The following is a 22,625-nucleotide window of genomic DNA, read 5'->3' as shown; positions in this document are numbered from 1 at the left end:
GACCAGGGGGACCCAGTGGCACCTCACGGGCACCTGCTGCTTTGCCTGCCTCCACGTGGCCAGTCTCTGCACCCACCTGACCCACTGTCCAACTGGCCACGCGCCCGGCCTGCACAGCTCTGTGATCCATAGCCCTGGACCACGTCCCCCTTTGGCACACAGGTGGGTTTCTGAATGTGGTGACACCCAGGCCCTGCTCACTGTTTCACCTTTTCTAGCCCTGCCCTGCCTGTGGGCCACGAGCCGTGCCCAGTTCCTGGATCCTGGGACCTATTTGTACTATTTTTTGTAACTTTTTATGAGTTCGTAATTATTTCAAAATAAAAAAGTTAAAAAAACTTATAAAACCGTGTTGTATACTACTTTTTGTTAAAATTAATTTTCTTATTTTTGTGACAGATGTTTCTCCTTTCCCCCCACTGATTTCCCCCTCTTCCTCCCTCCCCACCCTGTCCCCAGCTTTGTTGTCCATGACCTTTCTTCATGCATACATGCATATAAGTTCTGTGGTTCATCTCTCCCCCACCATCCCTTTTGCTGAGGATTGTCAGTCTGTACCCCACTTCCGTGTCTCTGGGACTACCCCATTTCTCAGACTGTTATGTTCATTATATCCTGCAAATAAGTGAGAATATATGATACTTGTCGTTCTCTGGTGGGCTTGTTTCACTTAGGGTAATACTTTCCAGGTCCCTCCATGTCGTCTCAAAGGATAAAAGTTCTTTCTTTCTTACAGCTGCATAGTACTCCTTTGTGTATATGTACCATGGCTTTCTTAAACCATTTGTCAGCTGATGGAAATTTGGGCTGTTTCCAGATCTTAGCTATTGTCAATAGTGCTGCTACCAAAACTTGGGGGTACAATAAATTGCAATAAAGCATTATTGATCTCTGACTTTAAGCAATAGGTAAGTTGTTCTTAACTTATTGAAACATAAGACTGTGTAGGATCATATGATCTTCAACATTAACACAGTGTGAGTCCTAACAGAAGTGCAAAACAAGTAACTAAACCTATTAAAAACCCTGATTAAGACAGTATAACAAACCATGATGTGAAATAATAGAGTTAATCTAAATCTGCAATATATAAATCACAAAACTAAAAAATTTTTATCATAACAATTATGACTTCCCAAGCCAGAGAAAGCTTACTGATTACTTCAAGAATCATGTAAAGTTGATAGATAACAGGTATTCTGTAAGTTGCAAGAACAATTGAGTAGCTGAAGATTGCATAAATGTGTGTCACATAATATCAAATTTATTTGCAAAAATTATACAATCTGGAATGCTTGAATATGAAACAATAATGTACTGAAACATACATTTATAAGAAAATGAGAGCAATCATTAATATAAAATGTATTTTGGGGATGCATTAAGTTAGCAGTGCTATTACGGTTATATAGGTAATGTAAGTTCTTTTCAGTCAGCTACTCAGAATTACTGTCTTATTCATTTATACCTTCTTCTTTGCAAATCTAGTACCTTTTTTGTGTCTTCAGGTTTATCTTGCTTAGAATCTTCAAAGTCTCAAGCGTAAATATTGATCAGGGCAGAGGCATTGAGGACTACTTCCTCTAAACATGCTGAAATGTAAAAATGTTCCTAGTGTTACCAGGGGAAAGACTTTTTGGCCAGTCTAACCTCTCCATGAGGATGTTTCTCTACCCTCCTTAGTCTTTTCCAACCATGCCTTTCACATTTTTTCTGACTGACAAATGCTCCTTGGGAATGTTTTGATCCTTATATCTTCTGTCTTATCAAATTCAGGGTTTCTTCCTCATCTTCCTGGGAATGCTACATTTTGAAAGTATCCCAGACCTTTTATTTCTGAGGCTCTGCTATCTTATTCACATTTAAAGTCAAAGAGGCAGGTAAACTACACTACTTCCAGCATTTGGTTGATCTGGGGTCTCAAACTCCCAAGGACACACCTCAACTCACAATGTTAAAGGCTGAAAGTTATTACTTGAAATATAAGAAGCTGTCTTTTCTTCCTGATCTATTTTGTTGAGATTTTCATTCTCTACTTTTGATGCTATAATGTTGGGGGGCAGTTCTTCATATTGTCCAGCACACACACTGGCTGCGCAGTGCTGACCACCATTCTCATCTTTTGCTCTCCCTGGGGGAACGTGAGCCTTGGAAATCAAATGCTTCTCTTCTTCAGAAAGGGCCTGACCTTGGCTCTCCCAAGGGCAGACCTCAGCCTTGGCTATGCCCTTCTGATTGGACTGCTGACATAGTTCAGCTGCCTTAGGCTTGTGACAAGATTTCTCCTTTAAGAAAAAGGTTGGATTTTTTTTTATTTCAGAAGCTGCAATAGATACCTGCTTTTGAACTTATGATTCTGAAGGCACAGGACCAAGGGTCAAGTCATAGATCTCCCAAGGGCACACTCCCTATGTCACAGCTGTCCTTTATCTCTGTGGTGCCTGGGCTCCTGTCAGAATTGGCAGTAGGGGGTTGGACCTTTGTTCTTTCATAATCCCAGCTTTCTGATGCTTTCTTGGCTCTTTCAAATGATTGGAGTTTGGGGGGACAGAATCTTTAGACTCCGTATTATCTGAAAGTGAGTATTTTCTGTTTGTCTCTTTATCTTTTGGCAGATGTTTCTGGGATTTAGTACATTCTTCTATACCTGATGTTTGGGTTTTTCCAGATAATCCAAGAGTCTTCTCCTTGGCACTCACTATGACACTGAGAGACTTCTGTAACATGTGCATGGGTGCGCTGGCTCCTTCTCTGAACTGAAACTGTGAGCACTTGCTGACTTACACACCAAAGGCACAGACTCTGTGGACTCAGCCTATTTTTTTTCAGTGTTTTTGTTAGGTTTTACCTGACTGAGATTGCAGTGTATAATTTTCTGTAGCTTCCTCTTCTTGGCTGTCAGCGGGTAAGCTACTGGACTCTTCCACTTGGTCTCTCACAGGATCGTCAGTGCTGTGGGATTTCTTCAGGGAGAAGACTCAGTCTTTCAGGGACTCCTTCCTGGGTTTCCCAGACTCCTGTGGGTTCTTCCTAACAAGGGCAGTGCTTTTGGCTGTGCTGTGGTCTGTGACTTCCTTGTCCTCTTTGGAACACTGTCGGCTGACTATCTCTGGGATCTCAGTTATACGCCTCATGATAGAAGGGCCTAAGCCCTTCTTGGAGCACTGCTTTTTCTGGAGCTGGGGGTTATTTGTGATCATCTTCTTCCTTTTATATATTCCCAGCTGGGCACAGAGTTTCTTCAGCTCATCCTGCCAAAACAAGAGTAAATTCACAGAGCTATGGAACTTAGTGTCTCAGCCAGATAATATTAATGAAGGTCATTTTAATGAAATAAACTTAAGCTCTTTAAGGAAATTGTTCTACAGTTTTTCCTAACATTTCTACTCATCAACTTTGTCCTCATTCTTACCCTCTGATTATTTTGTGTTTTATTTCACATAAATTGAAACTTTAAAACAAACCCATGCATGCTAGCCTTGCTTCATGGAGAAAGAACTTTGAACTTTCAAGTTGTGTGGGCCAGACTGAGTCTGGACCATAATAAAACACAGAATATTGTCTACTGATAAACCATATCCCCTGGACAATATTGAAAGTATTAGATAGCCATTGATTAAGTTACACATAATGTTAGATAAGGGTTAGGAAACAGCAGACTATTAAATACAAAAAGCTTCTTTTTCCTCCAAATGCTGACGTATCATCACAGATTATTTAAAATAATCTAGGCTCTCTGCTCACAGATGTAGCCTACCTTTCCATCAGCAAAATGTCATAAACCATGTCATGGAACATGTATAACAAGTTCATCATATGACTACCAAAAAGTCAGTTGAGACTATCAGATCAGTTTGTTCACTCTAATTTATACCAGGGTTGCATGGTTTAGAACAGGATTAACTGCGTGCACTTGGTGTCTTTAGTTCTTACATAAATGTACATTTTCTCATTTTCTTTCTAATACACACACACACACACACGAGCACACACATACACCAACCCACACAAGCTCACCTGTATAAATAGGATGAATCTGAAATAGGAAAGAAATACTAGTATCACCCGGATGTCCTCTGGATCCAAGCTGTGCTCACTCCAAGCCAAGTTGATACTGCTATTCAGGTAGGATCGAGACCAGCCCATGTCTAGCTCATCCTTACATGCTTCTGTAGCAATGTCATCTCATGGGTTATTGCTTGAATGTGAAAACTGTAATAGATATTCAATCTGAGCTCTAGACATTACCCACTATAAAACATAACATTGTAATAATAATTTTCTAAAGGCTCTAGTGTTATTATTGTTTCTTCAGCTTAGATGAATTTGTTCGCTGAACTCTTTACAAAATTTGCTGCTGTATTTGTGTTTTACATTCCACATTACACACTAATCAGGTACTTGGTTCCCTCTTTGACTTTTGTCTAGGCTCTCAGTGTCTTATTATTTCTTTCCACAATAATTGCACATTGAAAATAAAAATAAGGCCCTGGCCAGTTTGGCTCAGCAGTTGGAGCATTGGCCTGCAAACCAGAGAGTTCTGGGTTTGATTTCTGCTAGGAGCACATACCAAGAAAAAAAGAAAATAAGTACAAGAATCCAAAGACATGTTCTCTAAAAGTAGCAACTGAGACCCACTGGCAGATGGATAGGAATTTTGTTTTTTGAGCTTATTTATAAGAATTGAGTTTTTTTCTTGAGCAGTCTTAGAGAGTAGCATGAGTTTAAGAAGCAGTTATTTGTCAGATATTGTCCATTTCCTGCTTTATTATTTTTCTCTATCTAAAATACTATTTTAAATATTTACCTTATTTATCTTTTCTGTTTCTCCATCCCTTCATCCAAGAGAGCACAGATTTTTATCTATTACTCTTACTCCAGAATCTAGAACAGTGCTTAGCAAAGCCCCTCAATACTTTTTCAGAATTTTCTGTTATCGAGTTATAATTCACATACCATAAACTTCTCAATATAAGCTATACAATATAAGCTATACAATGTATTTTAGTATACTCACAAGGTTGTCTTACAGAATATTTTCAACACCCCCAAAAGAAACCTTGAACATATTAAGCAGTCACTTGCATTTGTCCTCCCCCCAACCCTAGCTGGTGACAACCACTAAACTGCTTTGTGTCCCTGTACACTGCCTGATTTGGACTTTTCACATGAATGGAATCATGCAACATGTGGTCTTTGTGTCTGGCTTCTTTCACTCAGCATGATGTCAAGTTTTGTAAAAGCTGTAGCATGTATCAGTGCTTCATTCCTTTTTATTAATAAATAATATTCCACTGTATGGATATACTACCTTTTATTTATACATTTATCAGTTGATGGAAATTTGGGTTATTTCCACTTTTGGGCTATAATGAATATTGCTGCTATGAACTTTTACGTACACATTTTTGTATGACTCTATGTTTTCAATTTTCTTTGGACCTTAATAGCAATTTATTGAATGAATGAAAAATAGTCTGAGTATATTATGCAAAGTATATAAATGGTTAAGATAAGTTGTGGTAACAAACTAATCCATGAAAATTGTGGCTATCTGGTATAATCCAAATAAGAAAATAGGTATTTGCTTTTTAAAAAAATAATTATTTGGCCTTTTCAATCAGGCTGCATTTTAATGTTTTGGTTAAGTCTGAGGGTTGAGGGAAAGCCTGAGGTGAAAGATAAGAAATTATAGTTCTTTCAGCTGTTCTAATGTTGCCTTGTGTGACAGTGATAAAGACTGATCTTTTCATAAGGTATACAAATGTCTAATGATTATGTCATGCACTTGAAACTGATATAATATAATATTGTATATTAAGTATTATTGAGAAATAAATTTAAGAAAGAAAAAAGATATATAATGGTCTAATATTTTGTTGTTCTATGTGTAAAAGTGTAAAATAATGATAATGCTGTAATTTGTATTATCTGTTTTTTTTCTCTGATATTATTTTATGTCATTCCAGGCAACCTTATTGCTATCTTGTCATAGATGAAAAAACAAACTTAGAGAGCTAAGAAGTCTTGGCTAATGTCATATTACACTGCTGGGTTGGGGTTAAGCATGAGTTCAGAATCTATGTATTCTGAGTCATGGCCCATTTCCCTTACTTTATTATGCTGCCTATAAAAGTCTTTGTCATAATTTATCATTATTAAGCAAGACTCTTCTATGCACAATATAATAATAATTTATTTCTATTTAAATGAAAAATTATTTGTTTAAAACAATATTTCTCTGAATATGACTTCAAAACAAGAGAATTTTAGAACAGTATAATTCTCATTAAAAATGATTTTGGCCCTGGCCAGTTTGGCTCAGCGGTTGGAGTGTCGGCCTGCGGTCCGGAGAGACCTGGGTTCGGTTCCCGCTAAGGGCATGTACCTCGGTTGCAGTTTGTCCCCGGCCCTGGTTGGTCGTGCGGGTGGCAGCCACTCGATGTGTCCCTTCACATCGATGTTTCTCTCTCTCTCTCCCTTCCTCTCTCTCCCTCCCATTCTATCTGTACAAAAAATGGAAAAATACCCTCAGGTGAGGATTAAAAAAAAAAAAATGATTTTGATGTTATAGCTATAATGAAAGCTACCTTGAATCCCATAATAATGAAAACATAACTGGATATTAAAATACTGAGAAAAAGACTAAAATGGATTATAGGTTTTGTAAAGATCAAGTCATTTAAAAATTATGTGAGATATTTAATAAATCTCAAAGGAAAACAGATACCTAGTTTCTTGAGGAGGGAGCTTTAAAAACATTTTAGATGTCAAGCAAATCTCCACACCTTCCTTTGCCTATATTGCCAGATGTTTTTAAAGGAGAAACAGCTCAAGGCTCATGTGAGATAACTGTCTTGCAAGAGAAAATAACGTTAGAGAAATACCTTTGGAATCAAAAGCAACCCAATGGTAACTGTCACAGTCAAATGAGTATGTGCAAAATACAGCATCAACATCCAGTCAGACTGAAGCCTTGAGGCAAGAACAAATCTGAAATGAGAATTCACCAAGTTAGCAATCTAACAAGATCTCTACTTAAAACACTAGAAACTTGTAAACTCTTTACCTCAATTTATTAAGAAAAAGACATAAAGAAAACAGAAAGAAAAGAAAATTATATTGTTGTTTTATGACATATTTTCATCACAGAAGAATAAGAACCTTGGTAAACCTAATTGGATACATAATATATGACCTCTCTATTATTTATTATTTTAAATTATCCATGGTTAGAAAGAGAGCATAGACAAATATAATGCATTAAACATTTCCTCAGATTATTATTTTGTATATACGTTGACTCTACAAAGCAAAAGCAGCAAATATATGTTAATTCAATAAAAGAATTGTTACACATTGGCAATTTCTGGCAAATTTGGGTTGTAAGACATGTCCAAATAACTCTCGAGTCTACATTCTTCATTTAAAAACATTAATTAGAATTAAAATGGTGAATCTTTAAAAAAATACTTTTGACATATACTGACATCAATTATCCTTAAATAATCAACTTTTAATTACTACTAGGGTTTTCAGGATGCAGTTCTGACTAGAAATATCTTAAGAGCAATTGGATTTTGGAGTAATTTTAAAGCTTCATTTTTAATAGGGGAGTATTTCAACTTTAAAAAATAGGTCTAAAAGTCAAGAACATAGAAATATTTGAAAATTGAGCTTAGCAATAAGAGCAAACTTTAAAAAAATATTTGTACTTTCTCTAAGGTCTGCTTTATGCTTGGTAGTAACAATAAGCAAAGAATTACAACAGACTGGGAGCAATGCCCTCTGCATTATTTACCCTCGTAGGCTTAATCCTTGTAATGTACTTTCATTCAATCTGACAATTTGGTAAAAATGAAAGTACATGTGTACATAATATGTAGTCATAATTATATATGTCTGTATGTATATATGTATACATATTCATATGTATATATAATTTTATATCTTAAGCAAACAAAAAGAAGCATGTATACCCTATTGATAGAGAATATCTTTGCTGATATCAGAATACTTATGTAATATTATTTCATTCCAGGAAAATATCACCAAAATGGTTCCACATGATTTAAATTATGATGTTATTTTTTACTTATACTTGGACTATATCAATATTGGAACTAAGCATACATGAATTCAGTCTATGTGTAAATAAGAAATTGTACATACTTGGTTTAATTATTTTTGCCTAATTTTTGTTCACTACTTATCCCCCTAAAATCAGTGTTCTGTAGATTTACTGTGTTAAATTATATTTCCATCTTTGGTTCTTTATGGCTATAGAAATTAAATTTCCAAAAGAGAGTAGCTAACATACAGGGTGGGGCAAAAGTAGGTTTACAGTTGTGAGTATGCAAAACACAGATTTTTTATATCAACAACTATAAACCTACTTTTGTCCTGCCCTGTAATTTGTATGGATATTGTATATCCATACAGTGGAATATTATATGATTCTTTGAAGCCAATATGCCACAATCTCAAGTCTAGTATACATAAAAAGTTATGTCAGATTTGGAACTTAAAATGTAGGGATTTCCATCAGGTTTGTTTAGGCTAGCCTAAGAAAAAACTAAAGCCTACCAAGGCTGGTCATTCTACTGCCACTGAAAGTCCTCCCGGTTCAAAACTGATAGGGGACCACATAGTTGTATAGAAAAAAATTGATCTTGTGAGGATGCTTTATCTAGTCCATACCAAATCTACTAGGGGCAACATGAATATATTCAGTCAGAGCTGTTTCCGTAAACTCAGCTTACAGTTAGTATGGTTCTTCTTGCTGCACTAGGGGTTGTTTGGGACTCTGTAGAAAAGAGTATCTGAAGTGTGGCTAACAATCAGATGTCATTTGAAGAGTGGGAGGATTCCGTGGTCAATTAAGTTTGGAAAATGCTGGTTAAAGCTTAATAAACTTTTTATGTCAGACCTTCTCAGAATGTTAGTTTGCATTGTAATTTTTTAAAAAGGGAACTATTGAATGCCGTGTATCATAAATACACACATATAAAAATATCAAAAAGTAACACTAATATATTAACAGTGCTTATCTTTGCATGGTTGAATTAGGAAGTTTATCTATCATTTTATGTTTTTTTGGTAATGACTATTGTCTTAAGATTTTTTAAAGTTTATTAAAAATAATTTACCTCTCTTACTTTTGATACAGTGTAGACTACTTGAGAGTTTAAAATCCACTGGAAAAAAATATTTAGTGATGAAAATTGAACAGGGTAAATCAAGGTAAAAAAGAATATAGATCATTTTAGGTAACTGTTTAGAACAGATTTAATTTCTTGGGTAATTGACTTGGTTCTAAGGACTATAGCAGGCAATTGTAGGGCAGAAGTGGGAAACCCTTTGCATGGTAGTAACACTGCCAATGGGAGACACTAAAACTCATCTGTAATAAACTTTCTTGTATGACTAAAACTCTTTAGTTGGTTTCTTAATGTAACATTTAATGTATAAATGGTTTTAGGGAAGATCTTAAAACATACGTGCTTGGTGCTTGATATTCTGGAAACAAACAAGCAAAAATGCAGCTTTTCCTGGGAGATGATTTGGGAGAAAAGTAAAGGCTATGGAGCTGAGGCACCAAAAAAAGTGCTCTCAGCTGCTCACTACATTTTTCGACCAAGGGCACCTGCTCTCAGAGCCTTGAATCTCTAGTCTGTGTAGAATTGAGAAAGCATTCTTCTTCTTGTGTATTTATAATTTCATATTTTGTTTCTCATCTGCCCTCCCTCTTCTACTCTCTCTCCTCTTTCCCTCTTGAGATGGGGCAAGACAAAGCATGAAAGCAAATTCCCTTAATTCCCGGCCCTTTGATGGAAGTTCCAGGGCTGTCATCATAAATACTTCTTTTTCTTACTAAAAGTTCAAAAAATGTATATTATGCCCGTGGCCCTACTCCTCCTCTTTGGCATCATCTATTCCTGTAAGTGCAAGGTATCATTTTATGATTATTTACTAAAGTGAAAGATGATAATTATCCTGCAAACTTCCAAAGATCCATAACCTCCTACTCTGACTCCCATTACTGTTAATCTCCATTTTCCATTAAAAGCAAAGACAAATATTCAAAGTTTCTAATTACATTATTTAGTGTGACCTAACTTGTAATAATGTTGAGAATTTATATGACATCTTTTTGATGCTTTTTATATTCTGGTATTCCTTTTATTTTTGTTCTCACTGAACTTTTTATTTTATTTTTAAATATGAATCAGGTGAAAATTCCAAGAAGATAAATCATACATATTTAATTTTGTTCACTTATCATAAGCTACCTTCTTCTTCCTTTGTACTCACTGACTAGAGAGAGACTTGTGACATCAAAAATAGCAGATCAGGCCACACGTTCTAACCACCATACTTATTGCTAAAATGTAATGATGAAAAAACCCCACTCTACACAAAAATACAGCCATTGGTTTGAACTGTTTTTTCAGTTTTGAATTCAGCAGAATTCACACACATATGTTGTCTGAGTATTAAACTTTGAAAGTATAAATCAGCATATTAAAAATGAATGAAAACATAGACAATTTATATCTATTTTATAATGTATGTTGTATTGCTTTACATCTTCAGAACAAAAAGTGTTACATATCAAAAATGATATTCAATGACATCCCCATAAGTGACTTAATATAATTAGTGAGTTAACTTTCAAAATAAATGAAAACAATAAACAACCCATCAGAAAGAACTAAGAACAGTAGAGTTAAAATACATATATATTCATTTGCCATTTCTGAGACAAAGAAATTAATCAACTTGAAAAACACCTTTCTTCCTAAATCTTTCTATTATGCATCTTATCCAATTTTGCTATTAAAATTAAACTGCAACACATCAGAAAAATAAAACTGTTGTTTTCTAGCTCTACAGATCACTTGCCGACTTGTATAAAATAGAGCAGAGATAATCAGTTCACTGTGAACTGCAACAGCAATATAGCGGGGCTCATAAAGTGCTGATGGTACTGTCCGCACTGCATAGCACAGATAAACACCCCTCCAGAGGAATAAAAATTCAGCTGTGAGAACAAAAACAAACAAACAAACAACTTTCCATTTGTCTTATAGATGAAGAAAAAAGTAAAATTCAAATTCTTTATTATTATTAATTAATTTTTGTTACAGGTGTTTCTCCTTTTTCCCCTCATTGATTCCCCACTCGCCCTCCCTCCCTGCCCTGTCCCCAGTTTGTTGTCCATGTCCACTGTTCATGCACACATGCATATAAGTTCTGTGATTTATCTCTCCTCCACCACCCCCCTCTTTAGGGGATTGTCAGTCTGTACCCCACTTCAATGTCTCTGGGACTACCCTATTCCTCAGACAGTTATGTTCATTATATTCCACAAATAAGTGAGATCGTATGAAACTTGTCTTTCTCTGTTTGGCTTTTTTTACTTAAGATGATACTTTCAAGGTCCCTCCATGTAGTCTCAAAGGATAAGAGATCTTTCTTTCTTAGAGCTGCATAGTACTCCATTGTGTATATATACCAGAGCTTTTTTATCCATTCATCTACTGATGGACACTTGGGCTGTTTCCAGATCTTAGCGATTGTAAATAATGCTGCTACAAACATGGGGGTACATATATGCTTTTGAATTGGTGTTTTAGGCTTCTTAGGGTATATTCCTAGAAGTGGGATCACTGGGTCAAATGGAAGTTCAATTTTTAATTTTTTGAGGTAACACCATATTGTTTTCCATGTTGGCTGCACCAGTCTGCATTCCCACCAGTAGTGAATTAGAGTCCCCTTTTCTCCACACCTTCGCCAACACTTGTCGTTTGATGATTTGTTGATGGCAACCATTCTGACATGTGTGAGGTGATGCCTCATTGTTGTTTTAATTTGCATCTCTCTGATGATTAGTGATGATGAGCATTTCTTCATATGTCTTTTGGCCATTTCTATGTCCTGTTTGGAGAGGTGTCTACTCAGCTCCTCTGCCCATTTTTTAATTGGATTCTTTGTCTTCCTTTTGTGGAGTTGTATGAGCACTCTATATGTATTGGATATTAACCACTTATCTGATATATGATTGGCAATTATGCTCTTCCATGCAGTGGGTAGCCTTTCCGTTTTGATGATTGTATTTTTCACTGTGCAGAAGCTTTGAGTTTGATGTAGTACCATGTGTTCATTTTCTCCTTTGTTTCTATTGCCTGAGGTGATGTGACAGTAAAAACTCTGCTGCATATGATGTCTAAAATTTTGTTGCCTACAGTCTCTTCTAGGATTTTTATGGATTCATGAGTTACAGTTAAGTCTTTTATCCATTTTGAGTTTATTCTCATGTAGGGTATAAGTTGATGGTCTAGTTTCATTTTTCTGCAAGTAGCTGTCCAATTTTTGCAGCAAAATTTATTAAAGAGGCTGTCCTTACTCCACTGTATGCTCTTGTCACCGTTGTCAAATATTAATTGAACATATTGCCTTAGGTCCATTTCTCGGTTCTCTGTTCTATTCCATTGGTCTATATGCCTGTTCTTGTGCCAGTACCAGGCTGTTTTGATTACAGTGGCTTTGTAGTATAACCTGAAATCTGGTATTGTTATCCCTCCAACTTTGTTCTTCCTTTTCAAGATTGCTATGGCTATTCGAGGTCTTTTTTGGTTCCATATGAACTTTTGAAGTAATAGTTCTAATTCTGTGAAGTATGCCATTGGTATTTTGATGGGGATTGCTTTAAATCTATAGATTGCTTTGGGTAATATGGACATTTTAATGATGTTAATTCTCCCAATCCATGAACAGGGTATGTGCTTCCACTTTTTTATATCTTCCTCTATTTCTTTTTTCAATGACCTGTAGTTTTCTGCGAATAGGTCCTTCATATCTTTGGTTAAGTTTATTCCTAGGTATCTTAAATTTTTTTGCCACAATGGTAAATGGGATTGTTTTTTTAGTTTCTCATTCTGTGAGATCATCATTGGTGTATAAGAATGCCATCAATTTCTTGATGTTAATTTTGTATCCTGCTACTTGGCCAAATTCATTTATTAAGTCTAGTAAACTTTTGATGGAGTCTTTGGGGTTTTCTATGTATAGTATCATGTCATCTGCAAATAATGACAATTTCACTTCCTCCTTTTCAGTTTGGATCTCTTTTATTTTTTCTTCCTGTCTGATTGCTGTGGCTAAGACTTCCAGTACTATGTTAAATAGGAGTGGCGAAAGTGGGCATCCTTGCCTTGTTCCTGTTCTTAAGGGAAATGCTTTTAGTTTTTGCCCATTGACTATGATGTTGGCTATAGGTCTTTCATATATGGCCTTTATTATGTCTAGATATGATCCCTCTATTCCCACACTGCTGAGAGTTCTTATCAGAAATGGATGCTGGATTTTGTCGAAGGCTTTTTCAGCATCTATTGATATTATCATGTGGTTTTTATTCTTCATTTTATTTATGTGGTGTATCACATTTATGGATTTGTGAATATTGTACCAGCCTTGCATCCCTGGGATGAATTCCACTTGGTCATGGTGGATAATTTTTTTGGTGTATTGCTGGATCTGATTTGCTAGTATTTGGTTCAGGATTTTGGCATGTAAGTTCATCAGGGATATTGGCCGGTAGTTTTTTTTCTTTGTAGTGTCTTTTTCTGGTTTTGTAATTAGAATTATACTGGCTTCATAAAACGAGTTTGGAAGTCTTTCTTCTTCTTGAATTTTTTGAAATTTGAGGAGAATGGGTATTAGTTCTTCTGTGAATGTTCGGTAAAACTCTCCCATGAAGTCATCTGGGCCTGGGCTTTTGTTTGCTGGGAGAGTCTTGATTACATCTTCAATTTCCTCTGTTGTTATTGGTCTGTTCAAGTTTTCTATCTCTTCCTGATCCAGTTTTGGGAGACTATGTGTTTCTAGAAATTTCTCCATTTTGCTTAGATTGTCGAATTTGTTGCCATATAATTGCTCATAGTAGTTGTTAATGATCTTTTGTATTTCTTTGGTATCAGTTGTTATCTCTCCTCTTTCATTTCTGATTTTGTGTATTTGGGTTCTCTCTCTTTGTTTCTTGGTGAGTCTAGCTAAGGGTCCATTAATCTTGTTTGTCTTTTCGAAAAACCAGCTCTTTGTTTTATTGATCCTTTGAATTTTTTTGGTCTCTATGTCATTTATTTCTGCTGTGATCTTTACTATTTCCTTCCTTCTACTTGCTCTGGGGTTTTCTTTTTGATTGCTCTCTAGTTCTTTAAGTTGTGAGCTTAGAGAGTCTATTAGAGATTTTTTCGTCTTTTTTGAGGTAGGCTTGTAGTGCTATGAACTTCCCTCTCAGAACTGCTTTTGCTGCATCCCATAGATTTTGTGTTGTTCTGTCTTCATTTTCATTGGTTTCCTGGAAGTTTTTTATTTCTTCCTTGATCTCCTCAGTGACCCATTCATTGTTTAATAACATGCTATTTAGGTTCCAAGTGTTCAATTGTCTTTGTATGTTCTCCTTGCAATTGATTTTGAGTTTCATGCCATTGTGATCTGAGAAGATGCTTGATATGATTTCAATCTTCTCAAACTTTAGAGACTTAGTTTGTGCCCTAATATGTGGTCTATCTTTGAGAATGTCCCATGTGCACTTGAGAAGAATGTGAATTCTGTAGTTTTGGGGTGTAGTTCTCTGTAGATATCGATAAAATCCATTTCATCTAGTGCTTCATTTAGAGTCTCTGTTTCCTTGCTAATTTTTTGTGTAGAGGATCTATCCAGTGATGTCAGCGGGGTGTTGAAGTCCCCTGCTATGATGGTATTGCTATGGATTTCTCCTTTGAAGTCCTCCAGAAGTTTTTTAATATTTTTTGGTGCTCCTATATTAGGTGCATATATGTTTATCAAGGTTATATCTTCCTGTTAAATAGATCCTTTCAATATTATGTAGTTGCCTTCTTTGTCTCTAATCATGGCCTTTATTCTGAAATCTATTTTATCAGATATGACTATTGCTATCCCAGATTTTTTTTCTTTTCCGTTGGCTTGGAAGATTTTTTTTCCATCCCTCCACTTTCAATCTATGTGTCTTTTGTTGTGACGTGGGTCTCTTTTAAACAACATATAGATGGGTCATGCTTTCTTATCCAATCAGCTACTCTGTGTCTTTTTATGGGAGCATTCAGTCCATTTACATTTACGGTGATTATTGATATTATTTATTGCCATTTTTGTTTAGTGTGGTTCTATTTTTCTTCCCATTTCTCCTGTTAATTACAGCAGTCCTTTTAACATTTCTTGCACTGCTGGTTTGGTGCTAATGTATTCCCTTAGCCTTTTTTTGTCTGAGAAGCTCTTTATTTGACCTTTTATTTTGAATGATAGCCTTGCTGGGTAGAGTAGTCTTGGATTCAGATCCTTGTTTTTCATGAACTTGATTACTTCATGCCATTCCCTTCTAGCCTGTAGTGTTTCTTGTGAGAAGTCAGCTGAGAGCCTTATGGGGTTTCCTTTGTAGGTAACCTGTTGCTCATTTCTTGCTGCTTTTAGGATTCTCTCTTTCTCTTTAATTTTTGGCAGTTTGATTACTATGTGTCTTGGTGTGGGCCTGTTTGCGTGCTTCTTACTTGGGGCTCTCTGTGCTTTTTGAACTTGAATGCCTTCTTCTTTCACCAAATTAGGGAAGTTTTCTGTCACTATTTCTTCAAATATATTCTCTAAACCTTGTTTATTTTCTTCTTCTTCAGGGACTCCTATGATGCAAATATTATTCTGTTTGCAGTTGTCCCACAGTTCTCTTAAGCTGTCTTCCTGTTTTTTAATCATTTTTTCCTTTGGTTTTCTGATTGGTTGATTTTTTCTAGCCTGTCTTCCAATTTATTGATCCGGTCCTCAGCTTCTTCTACTCTGCTTTTTAGACCTTCCAATGTGTTTTTCATTTCTGATATGTCATTCTTCATTTCTTCTTGGTGGTTTTTAATCTCCAACTGGTTGATTTTCAACATCTATGTCTTTACTCATGGTGCTCATATCCTAACACATGCTGTTTAGCTTCCTCAACATCATGGCTCTGAATTCTAGTTCTGTTAAATTGCTTAACTGCACCTCATTTATCTCATCTTCAGTAGAGGTCTCTTGCTCTTTCAATTGGCTTTTGTTTCTGTGTTTCACCATTTTGGCTATCACTGTGGGCTTTGGAGTCTGCCAAATTTTCCCAGTGGGTGTTGGTGTTCTGCTGTTTGTGTCTCCCTTGCCTGGGTATGGATGAGGCATGGAGGACCTGCTTTAAACACCACTGTCAAGTCTTACCTTTCCTGGTTAGAGTTGCTAGCCCAGGAAATGGTAGTTATCCTCTAGCTTTTTTTGCCTGGAGGCTATTAGTAGCAGTCACCTAAAGAACCTTGGTTTTTGCGTTGACTGAAAAACTCCCTCAGGTGCTCAGTGTAAGAGGATTACCTAATAATGGGGCACATGCTGGTTGTTAATGGGTCTCAATTAGCATTTCAATGGCCACTGGGTGGGGTTGAATCTTTGAAGGAGGGGGCACTGCCTCTCCCCAGAGCCCTGGGAAGGAGTAAGATGACCACAGTCCTGTGTGGCTGCAACTCAGCAAAATCTCTGAGCACCCTCCAAATCTCAAGTGTCCCCACACTGTTTCAGTTTAGTCCGCCCTCCCTCTGCCACAACCCACAGTAAGCAGCTGTGGCTATTTTAGCATCTATCCGGGCTCTGCACTGTAGAGCCGCTTGGGAGTTTAATCTGAGGGCACTGCTCACAGCTAAGATGACTGCCGGACATGGGCTCCCAGGCTCCCCCCTCGCACCTCTGCAATCCTACCAGGATTGAGTCAGCATCCCTGGTTATATGATCCTCCAAGCTGCATTTCTGTTGCTTTTTTTCTGACGATTTGTCTGTATTTTTATTGTAATTCTAGTTTGGTCCTGGGAGATGGTCTGAGTAGCTTCCATTCACTTTGTGGCCATTTTGGAATCCTGTTATAAGTTCTTACAAACACAGATCTGTTCTTTTTATAAGCCTGTTGCTCCTTGTACAATTACCATACTGTTTCAAGCATTGTAGCTCTAGTCTTTTGCAGCTTCTGTTCTTTATCTCCTTAAATATGGAAATGTTATTAGGTCTTTTATTGATTTTTGTGAATGTCACACAAAGAGTATAGGCCAGTTATTTGTAGAATATTCTTCAATTTGTGTTTGTTTTATATTTCCTCATGATTATATTTATATTATACATCTCCAGCAGTAATAGAAGTAACACTGTGTTATTGCATTTTATCAGGTGGCACATAATTTCAGTTTGTACCATTAATCATTCTGTTTACTTTGATTAAGGTGGTATCTTTTATGCTTCTTCAGCTATAAAGTTCTTTTCCCCTTTGTAATACATAAATATTTTGTTGTGAGCTATTTATAACTATGTAAATATCTCTAAATTCTTCTATCCATTTATGTATTACTAGTGTGGATTCATGATTTTCTATTTTATTTGATGGTTTTTAAGCAATTGCTATCATTATTAATTTTAATTGATCACAGGATTGTGATTGTGTGTGTGTGTGTGTTGACATGTCCCAGTTGTTCTTTGAACATTCCCTTAATTTTTAGCACAGCAATATTGCTGGTTCATCTGAGAATTTTCATGTCCACCCTTGAGCTAATCTGTGGTATCAGCTATTTCTCCAAAGAGCCCTGGATCCTTTTTGTGGTAATGATAGTTACAATGTGTGCCAGGTGCTCTCATGGCTACAGGAATGTTCCTGCCTAGGCCCTCTTCATGGACAGAGCAAGGGAATGTATATATGTGTATACCAGGGTGTCCCAAAAGTCTTAGTGCTACATAGACTTTAAGAACTTCAGAATTACAAATGCTATTAATTGACAAAGTATCATTGGGTAATTTAGTGATTTATATTTCTTTATACCTAGTTTTGTGAATTTTTAAAAATGAGTTTTATTTATTTTTATTTTTAATTTTATTTTTGTTACAGCTGTGTCTCTTTTTTTACCCCATTGACACCCTCCTCCCCATCTGCCCCACTCTGTCCCCGGCTTTGTTGTCCATGTCCTTTGGTTATGCATACATGCATATAAGTTCTGTGGTTTATCTCTTCCCTCCCCCCACCACCCCCTCTTCTGAGGGTTGTCAATCTGTACCCTACTTCCATGTTTCTGGGTCTACCCTATTCCTCAGACTGTTATGTTTGTTATATTCCATAAATAAGTGAAATTATGTGGTATTTATCTTTTTCTGCTTGGCTTGTTTCACTTAGGATAATACTTTCCAGGTCCCTCCATGTCATCTCAAAGGATAAGAGATCTTTCTTACAGCTGGATACGCTTCATTTTTAATAATATATCCACTTGTACCTGCTAGTTCAGGTCCAAATACCCCTCGTAGAACACCTTAATTATGTTAAATAAAGCCAGATCCTTATTATCATACCAGAGGATCACATCAGAGTTTCTGAAGTCACCTGCTTGCCAAAATTGATGTACCAGAGAGAAAGAAAAACTTGAGCAGTACTACTAGCTCATTAATATAAAGTAAAGGGCCAGTGCTCACTGCTAGCCTGTTACATTCCCTGTCAAGTTAGGCAACTGTATCCATTTAAGTTTTCTTGCAGAAGTAAGTTTGTCTTTCCTTCCTCAGTTCTACATTGCTTACATATCTTAGTGATAACTGAACATTTTCACCAAGCTGAGATAACGTTTTTGGTATTGTGTTCAGCAATCAAGATTTTTAGTGATATGTCTGGAGACATAATCAGAAATTCCTTTGTTTTTGGTCTAACCCAAGAAAAATAAATTAACTGCAGAGAAAAAATTATATCAGAGATTTTAATTTAAAAAGTAACCTAAAAATTATTTACAATGTTTTTTTTTTTATTCTATGCAATTGCACCTTTTAAAAAATCCTTTCCTGATGACATATTTTTATTGAGTTTAGAGAAAGGGAAAGGGAGGGAAGGTGGGAGGGACGGAAGGAGGGAGAGAGAGAGAAACATTGATGTGAGAGAGAAACATCCAATGATTGCATTCCATATGTGCCCCCACCACTGATCTACTGTTTTGAAATCCCTCTTTGGGGGAGTGAGGTGAGTGGGTGAGCCAGAAACTCAGTCTGCATGGAGTCTTGATGGACAGAAGTGGAGCAGGCGGCTGTGTCTGCAGCACTGTCAGGGGTGTCTCTTGGGGCACCTGCCCACTCACAGTGACACCACCATCAATTTCTTATTGGAAAGGGGCAGGCTCGCTCTGGATCCAGCCACATTCACATGCCTGCTTTGTGTGGGTATACCATGGGCAGGTGGCAACCCAGTCTGGGCCAGCCAAAGCCGGTTTCCTAGAAAATGAGTAGTGGACTTATCCAGTGGCATTCTGGCTCCAAGCCAGTTCATTCTGACCTGCAAGAACCCACTTCCAAATTTTTAAGAATTTTGTAAGGCAGCTGTTAAGTATACCCGTTATTAAAAGTTAAATGTTTAATTACAATTAAACCCCTTATATTACAAAGGTGATAAATACACAAAACCTATTACTAATTATAGTACTACATTTTACTGTTATGCTCTTGGAGTTAGTTATGACTATTGTATCTTTGTGGTGGAAATAGTAATAATATGGCTACTACATATCGTCTACTCATTCCACAATTGAGTCATACTGGTAACTGGAAATCAGCCACAGTAGGAGTATTTTTGCTATAGAAACAGACAGACACTACCAATCTGGACGTGATTTATTCTTTTGTTAATAATCTAAACTTTAAAAAGTTATAGAATTATCTCAACCTTGAGACACATAATTCTTTTTTGGTGGGGCAGGGATGTCCCTGACTCTACCCATTAGATGCCATCTTAACAACCAAAAATGTCTCTAGACACTGCCAAGTGTCACCAGAAAAGCAAAATCTCTCTTCACTTGAGAATCACTGATACAAATTAAATGTCAAAGTGCTGCATCTGTAGCTGTTACATAGTAAAGGAGACAAAGACTTGAGGAGATAGTCTTCCAGGATTGAAAAGCTATTATCTGATTCAGTAAAGAAGTTTCTCACACTATTGACAAATCGGAAATTAGAACAGGCAGCTTCATTGCTTTATTTTTGTCTTTTTATGCAAAAATATCAACCAGAGTTTATGTTAGAGCTGGACTCATTCATCAGTTGTAACCACAGATTGGATAGGGATATTGGCCAGGGAGAAATAACCAAGACACTCATAGCATTAGAGGAAATATGGGAAATACCACCTATGAATCCATAGCAATAAAGTCAAAAACCCAAAAGAGATGATTTCCTAACAGCAAGCTATGTACCAAAATTGTTCAACAAAAACTAGAAAACAAGGATAATGCATTATAGCAGAAAGAAAGATTGTAAGTCCCCCAATTTACATGCTACCAGGTACAGTTTTTTAATTACTGAGATCCATGTCCTTTTTAAAGAACAGACAACTCTAAAGATGAAAGAAAAAAAGGAAGGAAGGAAGGAAGGAAGGGAGGGAGGGAGGGAGGGAGGGAGGGAGGGAGGGAGGAAGGAAGGAAGGAAGAAAAGAAAGAAAGAAAGCTCAAACTTTCTGCTCTCAGAACCCCTTTCTATTCTCAAAAATACTTGAGGACCTCAGAAATGTTTTATTCATGTGGGTAATAACTATCAATACATTTTGTACTAGAAATTAAAACAAAAATTTTAATAATTGTTATTAAAAATAACTAACACACATTATGTATTAAATCAAATAATACATTATTGTGGAAAATTATGTTTTTTAAAAATTTAAGGAGTGGCATCCTTTTACATTAATGCAACCTCTTTTATGTCTTGCCTAAATAAATCTGAATTCCAATATCTGCTTCTACATTCAATCTGTTGTAAAGTGTAAATTCCGCATGATGTATGTGAAGAAAATCTACCTTCACATAGCTATGTAGTTGGAAAAGAGAAAAAATCTCTTAATCAGATAACTGTGGACATACATACTATACCAAAAATGACAGTGGTAGTTTTCTAAAAGTTAGTTGCAATGTGAAATCTAAAACCATATCTATAAACTTTTCATACTGTTACTATATAGAAATCCGCTGGTCTAGTTTGAACATTGAATGGATCTTTTACTCATGCATAATTTTATAACATTAAGCATTGGTCATTTGGAAAATATTAGTTCACTGATTTATACAGATCTTCCAAATGTTGATACACTTCATGATACAATATCTTAAAAATCACATTCATTGCCTGGCCAGTGTGGCTCAGTGGATTGAGTGTTTTCCCATGGACTGAGAAGTCCCGGTTTGATTCCTGGTCAGGGCACATGCCTGGGTTTCAGGCTTTATCCCCAGTAGGGCGCATGCAGGAGGCACACAATCAATGTTTCTCTCTCACATGGATATTTCTATCTCTCTCTCCCTTCCTCTTTCTCTAAAATATCAATGAAAATATAAAAATAAATAAAAGTATAAAATTTAAAAATAAATAAAAATTACATTCATTAATATCATCCCCTTTATCTCATCAAAAAAGCCTTTCAGTGACTGGGAGGATAATAAGCTCATGGTGGTGGATACGATTACAACTTGCTAATTGTAAAATAATAATTTTTACTGAAAGCTCCTACTTTATCACTAGCAAGAAATATGGTCAATCATTTTCTTTAAATAACAGGCTCATTTTGTTCATTTGAAAGAAGACATCTGCCATATACCCAAGTCTAAATGACCCTAATTTGTCTCTTGGTAATTCTTCAAGTAGAAGCAATGTACCATTTAAAAAAAAAGAAAAGAAAAGCTACTTCAACTTGCAATTCAAACACTCTCTGGGCACTTTTCCTAAAGCCAAGCATCATTTGTCAGTACAAAGCACAAGTGCTTTCTGTACACTTCCAGTTTGATCCCACAGAATTAAAAAGATGCCTACTTAAGCCCTGGCTGGCTTGGCTCAGCAGTTAGAGAGTTGGCCTGGGTACCAAAGAGTCACGGGTTTGATTCTGGTCAAGAGCACGTACCTTAGTTTCGGGATCGGTCCCTGGCCCTGGTGGGAGGCAACCAATCAATGTGTCTCTCTCACTGAGCCATACCGCCACGCTAGAATTAATCATTCTGACTTTATATTAGGAACTTTAAAAAAAAATTCTCACCCTGGCCAGTTTGGGTCAGTGGTTAGAGCATCAGCCTGCAGTCCAGAGAGACCTGGGTTCGGTTCCTGCTAAGGGTGCATACCTCAAATGCAGTTTGTCCCCAGCCCTGATTGGTCATGTGGGTAGCAGCCACTCAATGTGTCCCTTTCATGTTGATGTTTCTCTCTCCCTCCCACTCTATCTAAAAAAAATGGAAAAATGTCCTCAGGTAAGAATAAAAAAAGAATTCTCACCAAAGGATACTTTTTTATTTATCTTCAGATAAAGTGGGAGGGAGGGAGGGAGGGAGAGAGAGAGAGAGAGAGAGAGGAAAACATTGATGTGGGAGAGACACATCAACTGGTTGCCTCCCAAATGACCCTGACCAGGGCCAGGGACCAAACCACAACTGAGGTATGTGCCGTTGACTGGAATTGAACCTTCAACTTTTTGGTCTTTGGGCCAATGTAGTAACAGTTGAGCCAAACTTTCCAGGGCAAAAACACTTTTTGAAGTGAAATTGGCTATTTTATGTGTGAGTGTGATA

General features: G+C 36.6%; 1 pseudogene; it reads right to left on the bottom strand.

Moving 5' to 3' along the window:
- Positions 1–1,830: 1,830 nt before the first annotated feature.
- On the bottom strand, positions 1,831–19,360 carry LOC118640547 (annotated as a pseudogene).
- Between the last annotated feature and the right edge of the window lie 3,265 nt (positions 19,361–22,625).

This window comes from Molossus molossus, unplaced genomic scaffold, assembly GCF_014108415.1.
Source record: "Molossus molossus isolate mMolMol1 unplaced genomic scaffold, mMolMol1.p scaffold_m16_p_1, whole genome shotgun sequence".
NCBI classification, from domain to species: Eukaryota; Metazoa; Chordata; class Mammalia; order Chiroptera; family Molossidae; genus Molossus; species Molossus molossus.
This window is presented reverse-complemented; position numbering and strand designations above follow the sequence as displayed.